The sequence below is a fragment of the Macadamia integrifolia genome, chromosome 14 (assembly GCF_013358625.1).
Source record: "Macadamia integrifolia cultivar HAES 741 chromosome 14, SCU_Mint_v3, whole genome shotgun sequence".
Classification (NCBI taxonomy): Eukaryota; Viridiplantae; Streptophyta; class Magnoliopsida; order Proteales; family Proteaceae; genus Macadamia; species Macadamia integrifolia.
The window spans coordinates 31,105,783-31,114,831 of NC_056570.1; the positions used below are offsets into that span (position 1 = coordinate 31,105,783).

The 9,049-nt window shown below is 37.8% G+C and overlaps 1 pseudogene; it reads left to right on the forward strand.

The window, feature by feature from the left end:
- LOC122060833 overlaps window positions 1-4,533 on the forward strand; it is a 9,169-nt pseudogene extending 4,636 nt beyond the window's left edge.
- The last annotated feature ends 4,516 nt before the right edge of the window (window positions 4,534-9,049 follow it).

The following is a 9,049-nucleotide window of genomic DNA, read 5'->3' on the forward strand; positions in this document are numbered from 1 at the left end:
GGGGGGGAGGGGCGAGTGTTGTTTTGCGTGCACCAATGAAATTGTGATCCTTAATCAATTAAACATTTTTGTTTTAGATTTGAGATAAAGAATAGACATAGACTTATGGAGCACTGGCTTTATAGGTACTCCCTTCTGACAATATTATATCGAAGGTGATTTATGACTAGAGTCAGTTCTTTTAACAATAGCTATCTGGGAGTATATTCTGGCTGACCAAATGTTCGCCACCTTCAACGCATATTCAGTTCTCTCTCTTTTAGAAGAGAATTTTGTTAGCAATGTTATAGGTAGAATGTCATTTTTGGGATCATCTATTATATTTGGTGGAAAAGAAATTTAAGGAGATCTTATTCTTCTTCTTCTTCTTTTTATTTTATTTTATCACCTTATGCAAAAATTCTAGTAGAAAGAGATGGATAGGTTTGACTTGGGATATTTCTCTTCAGTTCATGGCTTCCCATTATTAGGCCGACATAGTCTTTGGCCCCTGCCTCATTTTTATCTTTTCTTTTTGTTTGGGCTATTTTCTCACTTTGGTGTGGTGTAATTCTTTATCCTCTTTTGGTTTAATAATTTTGTCTTAAACTTTTTGTTCAACACACACACACACACACACACACACAAAACCTTGAAATCTAATCCTTGTTTTATTTTCCTCCCATGTTCGTTTTTACTCTTTGGTAAATGTTGTTTTGCTTAATTTTTCATTTTACTAAATTAGACTTTTTAGGCTTCTAATGTGGATCCTATTTCTATAACATAATTTATCACTTTTTTTTTTTTTTAAATAAATAAAAGGATGCTTTAAGGTTTTGAATTTAGGTGGGGTGATGAAGCATGTAACCAACCACTAAAAGGGTTTGTGTTTGTCACCATCTAATTTTTTGTAGAATTCCACATCGTCATCATCTAACCATGGGTTCTAACAATAACAATGATATTAATATAAATGTTTTAGTTCAACCTTTCACTTTGAATCATAAAAAAAAATCATTATATTACCACATCTAACCATTAACATACTTGGCAAAAAAAAAAAAAAAAAAAAATCACATCTGATTTTGAGTTTCTTTCACTGATGAATAGTATGTTGAGCATCTTTATACAACAGTAAGGCTATAAAAATTGTGGGTATTATGTATATATCCTGTGGTTGGCATAGGTTTATATTGTATATATGGGTGCACTATCAAAGGCTGAGGGTGACTACTCCACAAAATCTGTCCATTTGCGCATGTTAGAACAAGTCCTTGAAAAGTAGGTATGAATAAATGTTTTCTAGATTTCCATATTGGTTCAAATGTACATAATGTGGATTTTCCTTGATAGTAAAGCTTCATGTTTAATTTTTGTGATGCAGCTCAGCTAGAGAATCCTTACTTTGCAGCTATAAAAATAATTTTGATGGATTTGCAGCTAAGCTCACAGAACAAGAGCAAAGAAAGCTAAGAGGTACTAGTTATTGAATATTAATAACCTATTTGTATCTCCCCTTATAGTTAGCCGTTTTTTTTTTTTTTTTAATAGGCAACATCTGAAAAGTATAACCATGTTACCATACCATACACAAACTTGCAGGCATGGAAGGTGTGGTCTCGGTCTTTCCAAGTAAAACCTTGCAACTTCACACAACAAGATCATGGGATTTCTTGGGTTTCCCAACAACTGTAAAAAGAATGCCTACCATTGAGAGTGATGTCATTATTGGCATGATTGATAGTGGAATCTGGCCTGAATCTGAGAGCTTCAGTGATGAAGGGATTGGACCTCCCCCAAGCAAATGGAAGGGTATTTGCCAAAACATCACCTGCAACAAGTAAGAATTCTCTTCAAACAATTGTTTCTTTCTCTTACTGCAAGAATATTTCTTCTATTTATTTCATCTCTTTTTTTCTGGGGGAGGGGGAGGGGGAGGGGTGGGGCTTGTCGAAGATTTACATAAAATTCCTTCAAGAATGTGAAAAGAAAGTTATGATTTTGATTTCAACATTTCTTTAATGGAAAATACAGTAAGATTATCGGGGCACGATTTTACAATGCCGAAAATATATACACCGAAGAGGAAGAGAAGTCCCCCCGTGATACTATAGGACATGGAACCCACACTGCTTCTACAGTAGCAGGTGTTGAAGTTAAAAATACAAGCCTTTTATGGTCTTGCTGAAGGGACAGTAAGAGGAGCTGTTCCTTCTGCAAGGATCGCAGTCTACAAAGTCTGTTGGAAATTTGGTTGCTCTGACCACGATTTGCTGGCTGCATTTGATGATGCAATTGAAGATGGTGTTGATATATTATCAGTTTCTCTTGGGGCTGAATTCATTGGAAGTTTCGCCGAAGATGTTGTTTCAATAGGATCATTTCATGCAATGAAGAAAGGAATCCTTACCTCTGCTTCTGCAGGAAACAGTGGACCAGCAACAGCAACTATTACAAATTTTTCCCCATGGGTGTTAACTCTAGCAGCGAGCACCACTGATCGTCGGATCATAAGCAATGTCACAACAGGAAATAAAATTACTATGATGGTGAGAGTGATTGTTTTCCTTTTTTCTTTTAAATTTTTAGCCCCTTATATATTGTTCAAGGCATGGAAACATCCATTCTTCTTTATCTCTATACTTCCATCTTGTGTTATAGCAAGAACCTTGACTTATGGATTTTGATGCTTTTGGGTATATGATTGATTATCTAAATAGTCTAATTAAGCATAGTTTGTTGAGTGGTTAATCCATCTAAAGTTGTTGAAGGAATAGTCTCATTCATATGATAGGATTTGAGAGATTTCAGTTGCTTTCCTGTTTATTTGTGCAGTACATATATAATTGTATGTTCTGATTTAATTTTCTGCTTTATTAATCAGGGACATGCTGTAAATACTTTCCCAACTCAGGAAAAGTTCTACCCCATCATATCTGCAGTTAAAGCTGCAAGAAACTATAGCACTGGATCTGCAAGGTAAATGACATTAGTGATAAGTTCATTTTCCTTCTTTTTTCTCTGTTTCAAGTAAACATGATTCTACTTTTACTCTTCCCCCCCCCCTCTCTTAATTCAGGAAATGTCTTCCTAACAGTTTGGACAAAGATTTAGTGAAAGGGAAGGTTGTCTACTGCGATACATACTCCACTGGTGGCGGACCATTCGTTGCTAATGCTCTGGGAATGGTGGTTCTAGACGATACTGGATATGATGATACAGCCTTTTCTTATCCTCTACCAGCAGCGGCTCTTACCATTGCTGAAGGCAGAGAATTTGAGCAATATATGAATGGTACCAGGTTAAATGAATGCAAGGAACATGCTCTCTTAAGTTTTATAAGTCTGTGTCAAATTGGAGCTTGCATAGAAATCCTTTAACACTGTAGTAGTTTTTCTCTTTTCACTAGTCTTTGTCTTGAATTTTTGTTAATAGTGATCATCTTTGCATGCATGTAGGAAACCTGTGGCCAAGATCTACAAAAGTCAAGCTATTCATGACCCTAAAACTCCTTATGTGGCTTCATTTTCTTCAAGAGGAGGTGGATCCAGCAGATTTTCACCAAACATACTCAAGGTACTTCAACTCTACAAATTGTTCAAGTGCTAACTATAGTAGGGTTCATCCATATGTTTTTTTTTTTTTCGGCTCCAATGTGTTATTTTTAATATCACAGCCAGACTTAAGTGCTCCAGGAGTAGACATCTTAGCTGCATGGTCTCCAAAAGGCGGAGTCTCAAATTATGAAGATGACAAGCGCTCTGTAATGTACAACATTATATCTGGAACATCCATGTCTTGCCCCCATGCAACCGGTGCTGCTGCCTATGTCAAAACATTTCATCCATCATGGTCCCCTGCGGCAATTAAATCTGCTCTAATGACAACAGGTGATTTTCTCTCTTCCATAAGTATCAATGTACCATTACCAATGACATAAATTTTTTAAACTAACTCAAAAAAACCTTTCTTGTTCTTGCTTTTGTTTTCTAGCTTCTCCCATGAATAGTTCTTATAATGAAGAGGCTGAATTGGCTTATGGTGCTGGTCATATTGATCCATTAAAGGCTATAAATCCTGGTCTTGTGTATGATCTCCAGAAGAGTGAGTACATACAATATTTGTGCAGCATGGGATATGATCCAAAAGAGATTAAAATCATCACCGGAGAAGATATCACTTGTGCCAAGGTTAAACAATTTGGATCTCGTCTTAACTACCCTTCCTTTGGTGCTAGAGTCGATTCCGGAGCATCCTTCACACACTTTTTCCCAAGGACAGTTACAAACGTTGGCATACCTAATTCCACATACAAGGCGACCGTTGGCATGCAACCACTACTAAACATCACTGTTAATCCTGATGTTTTATCTTTCAAGTCTTTGAATGAGAAGCAACAGTTCACTGTCAATGTTACTGGAGAAGCAATTGATCAAGATGATTTGGTTGTCTCTACTTGGCTAGTGTGGTCTGATGGCATACATAATGTAAGAAGTCCCATTGTGTTTTGGGTATAATGAGACTATCAGTTCAATAAATTCTCTTCTGAGTTAATACTTGATTTGCATATTTATTCAAAACCAAGACTGGCTGCAGTTCCCTTTAGATCATTAGCTAATACTGCTAACACATCAGATGGAGAAGAGTCTAAATAGAAATTTATATGATATTTGAAATTTCTTGTCATTGGAACATATGGGCTCAGAATGAAAGAGCAAAAGCTTGTAGCTTCACACCAAACAAATTTCACTTTCTGGCTTTATTTTGTGTAGGTTGTCCCAAACAAGTCCAAAGCTTGAAGGGATATGTGGGCATGGCTTTGGTTGTAGGCATGGTTTCAAGTATCGGTGTTGTATCGGCTGGATCGGCCAATCGGCCGTATCTGAGACCGTTCCCCGATCCCTAACCAATCTGGATCGATTACCCATATCGTTTCAGGGGTAAAATGGTAAAAAAATGTACCTTTTAAGAAAAGCAAAGGCAAAACTGACCGTTCTGGATTGTATCAGAAGATACTAGTACCGATACGCATACAGAAACCATCCTTAAATCAAATGGTTGTAGGTCGTTTACTGATTTTAACTTAGCTTGGTTTGGGTGGTAAGGTTGAGGATTTCATACCATGTAAGAAAACATAGATGGCAAATGTAATACCCTTTTAGTGTAAGGGTGAGGATTCTACCCTGTCATACTCCTCTCTCCCAAAGCAAAGGGGAAAGAAAGGGGAGGATAAGATCCAAGTGAGCCTTTGGATCGAGTCCGATTCCTCTTCTGCGGTTTATCTTTTCCATCACAGATTAATTCCTTGGTCTGTGCTTCAAGAATGGTCTAATCTCCTTGTTTATTTAAATTCCATTGAGTAGAAGATCTCCCATTGCTTTAGAGAAGCAAACCCAGTCGCAGACTTCCTAGCTAAGGAAGCAGCAAAGTCGGGGAACGACAGTAATGATGTGCAACTCCCCCTTCACATTGCTAATGAGCTACAATCTGATATGGATGGGCACCAGCGTTTTAGATTTTTGACTCTTTTGAGATGGCAGTTGTGAGCCTTTGCTGATGACATTGCCGAAGGTGGAGGCTCACTTTTGGCTTTTGTATTCTTTTTTTTTTTTTTTTTATCCATATTTTAATACAATTTGATCTTCTAGCCAAAAAAAGATCCAAGTGAGCCTTACCCTTGCTGTTTTCCATTTTACTTGTCTAGGTAAGTATAGTTAAGTTAATTTCAATGCTATATAATATTTTGGAAGCAGTCTCTCTTGCGAAGAAGAAAGTAGGGTTGTGTACATTTGTCCTTCCCAGAACTTGCAATAGCAAGAGCCTCATGCACTGGGTTGCTATTTTTATAATAATAAAATTAATGATCACATCTTAAGCGTATTAGCTCTATGTTTTTACATGATGTATGAATCTGTTTTGGAAGACTTGAGGTTCATCCATGGCTACGACCACTGCATATGCCCTTCACTCAGCTACCCTACGGTGATCCAACAATGTGGTGATACACCCCTTTTATGTACCCAAAGGTACTAGGCCGAGGGTGTTGAACTATGATAGTCACTGAGTGGGGAGGCGGTGGACCCTGATTTTCCTTTTCAATGACAGACATTGATGCGGCAATCATTTTAGCACTGTATATAGTCATACACATTTCCGTACATCCCCTACCTATTTGTACTCCTGGTGTGAATACCCATTGTGCAGTACACATGCACTCCAATTGCAACACAAAATAATGATACCCACAACACAGATTTTTACGAAATTAGACAATATACTTTTGTCCTGGAATAGTGCCCGTAAACGTTTCGAATCTACTCAATAAACCATATTTGTGAGCTTCCATAACCAAAATTTCCCAATATAGTACTAAAAGGGCACATATAGTGCCAATACAAATGACATCACCTATTGTCAGGGAACACAGACTCCTAGTTTAATAAGAAAATGACTTACACAATGCCCTACAAGTAGGGGTGTAAATGGGCCGGGTTGGACTGGGTTTTAAGAAACCAAGTCCTACCCTATGGTCTCTTAACTCAGTTTGGGCCCAGCCCATTCCTAGGTCAGGCTGGGATATCTTAGTCTAGGCCCAACCCTGTCGGGTTTACCTCAATCCAACCCAGCCCTGATGGACCAGGATTCGGTTGGGATGGGTTGTGTTGGCCCTGATTGACCCTGTTAGGGTTCTAATTAACCCTGCATTTCATTTGTCTTCATATGCACTAAGAAAAATACATGATCACCACAAATCATTTTAAAAAAAAGTCTGATGTAGGGCCTTATGGAGAAGAGTACTTTTCCAATATTTTTATCGTCATCCCATCAAGTCACGTTGAGTATTTAAAAAAAAAAATCATTTTGAATACTCATTTATTATTATTATTATTATTATTATTATTATTATTATTATTATATACTTGCTATATATGCCTATAGGGTAGGGTAGGGTAGGGTAGGGTAGGGTTGGGTTGGGTTGGGCCAAGACCTCAACCTAGACTCAGCCCGACCCGGCCTTGGGCCTCAAATTCTCAACTCTAATCCATCTTACGGGCTGAAATCTCAACTTAGGCCCTGGTCGGGCTTAGGGCAGAGCGAGCTAGGGCGGGTTTGGGTTGGCCGGACTTTTTTGACACCGTTACCTACAAGTATCCACAAACTGGTATGGATCTGACGTACAACTTGAATCTGGAAGTTAAAAACACATTAACTACACGTTGGTAATTGGAGGACTTCCCAAGAGCAACAATAAAAGTCCCATCAGTTGGACTTTAGTCGAATAGGTTGTATGCAGTAAAGCACTCGGCCTCAAAAGGCATCAAAGCCAAGCCATGGGCTGGCCCTTGCCTAGGCCGTGCAGCAGGGCCTTTGGCAGAAAGCCGTGGGCCTTGTAGCATGGCTATGGTGCGCGTGAGGCCCTGTAAATATGTGTGTGAGTTTGTAAAGGGAGACTATAGTCAAGTGGTTGGTGCTCTTCAGTATATTACACTCACCAGTCACCAGACTAGATGTATTGCCTTTGTTGTCAATCGTGCTTGTTAATTTATGAATGCTCCTTTTGAAAATCATTGGGCTTTGGTCAAGCATATTTAATACCATTTAATCACACATCAAATTATGATCTTCTAATTGAGTGGTCGTCTCCCTGACAACTATAGGCATTTACAGATGCTGATTGGGTAAGTTATATTGATAATCGTAAGTCTACTGACATGTTTGCAATCCATTTCGACAACAATCACATCTCATGGCCATCTCACAAATATAAGATTGTGGCTTGTTTGTCCATTGGGTCAGAGTACAAGGCTCTTGTAGATGTCTCGACTGAGTGCACTTAGCTACTCTCTCTCTTTTTTGATTTTGGGTTCTAATTACAGTGTCCTCTCATTTGATTATGCGATAACATCAATACTACTTAATTAACTCTTGGCCAACCCTGCCTTCCATGCTTGCACTAAACATAAGGAGATCGACTTCCATTTTGTATATGAGAAAGTAGCATGATGCGAGTTAACAACCAAGTTCATCTCTACTATTGATCATATAGCAGAGATCATGACTAAAAGCTTATTGACGCCAAGTTTACAGGTTCTTCATGACAAGCAAAAGGTCCATCCCAGAGGACATCAACTTGAGGGGGTGTTTGGATAATATCTCATGCAATTTCATAAATGGAGAAATTGAGGTTCATGTGTCACTTAGATTTTCTAGGCTTAGTGGGTTGCTGCACTAGTTTCCCCGAAGATTAGTCGAGGTGCATATATTCTGGCCCGGATAACTTGGTTAAGAAAAAAAAAAAAAAAAAAAAAAAAATTCCTAGGCTTCCTTGTATAAGCAAAATTATTCTTTCCTCATCATATTGGTACTTTATTAGTTTGAGTAGACTTCTAGCTTCCTTGTATGTTTCTCCTTCTTGTCTTTCAAGCCATTGCATTCTTGTATATATTAAAAGCTTCTCTACAGTTGTAGAGCTGAGCAATAATTCAAAACATCACATTCTGGTGTGCTTAAATGAATGTTTGAGAATTAGGGAATGAAAATATACACAATAATTATTGATGGCTATAGCTTTTATCCTGTGATTGGTTGCTTTATTATAGATAATTAGAACAAGTTGAACACAAATGGTTCATGTTTGTCATTGTTCCATTGGACCATGGGATGTATTATTAGTGGTCAAATGGGGCTACAGATAGTAGGTTTTGCATGACATATGTTTCAAAATGTTTTACATGAAGGTCTAATCATGGCTAGTAATTTTGTTCCTCTTAGTAGGCCATGGTGCCTAGCGGTTAAGAGTCTTCTCTTGGCTTTGTATCATCTTTGGATTCTCTTGCAACTACTTGTTTAAGTAGTTGGGATGGGAATTTTTTTTTTTTTTTTGTGGAGTTTTCTCCTCTCATCTCTTCTTTCTTCTTCTCTATTATTCTTTCCTCTTTTTAAGGGGGAAAGAATCTTGGGCTTTTGTTGAATATATTAATTATTCACCCAAAGAAAATGGTCATGTTTGTTAACATATAAAAAAAAAAAAAATTCATGATGATGTAATGATTGATTTATATCTCTATCA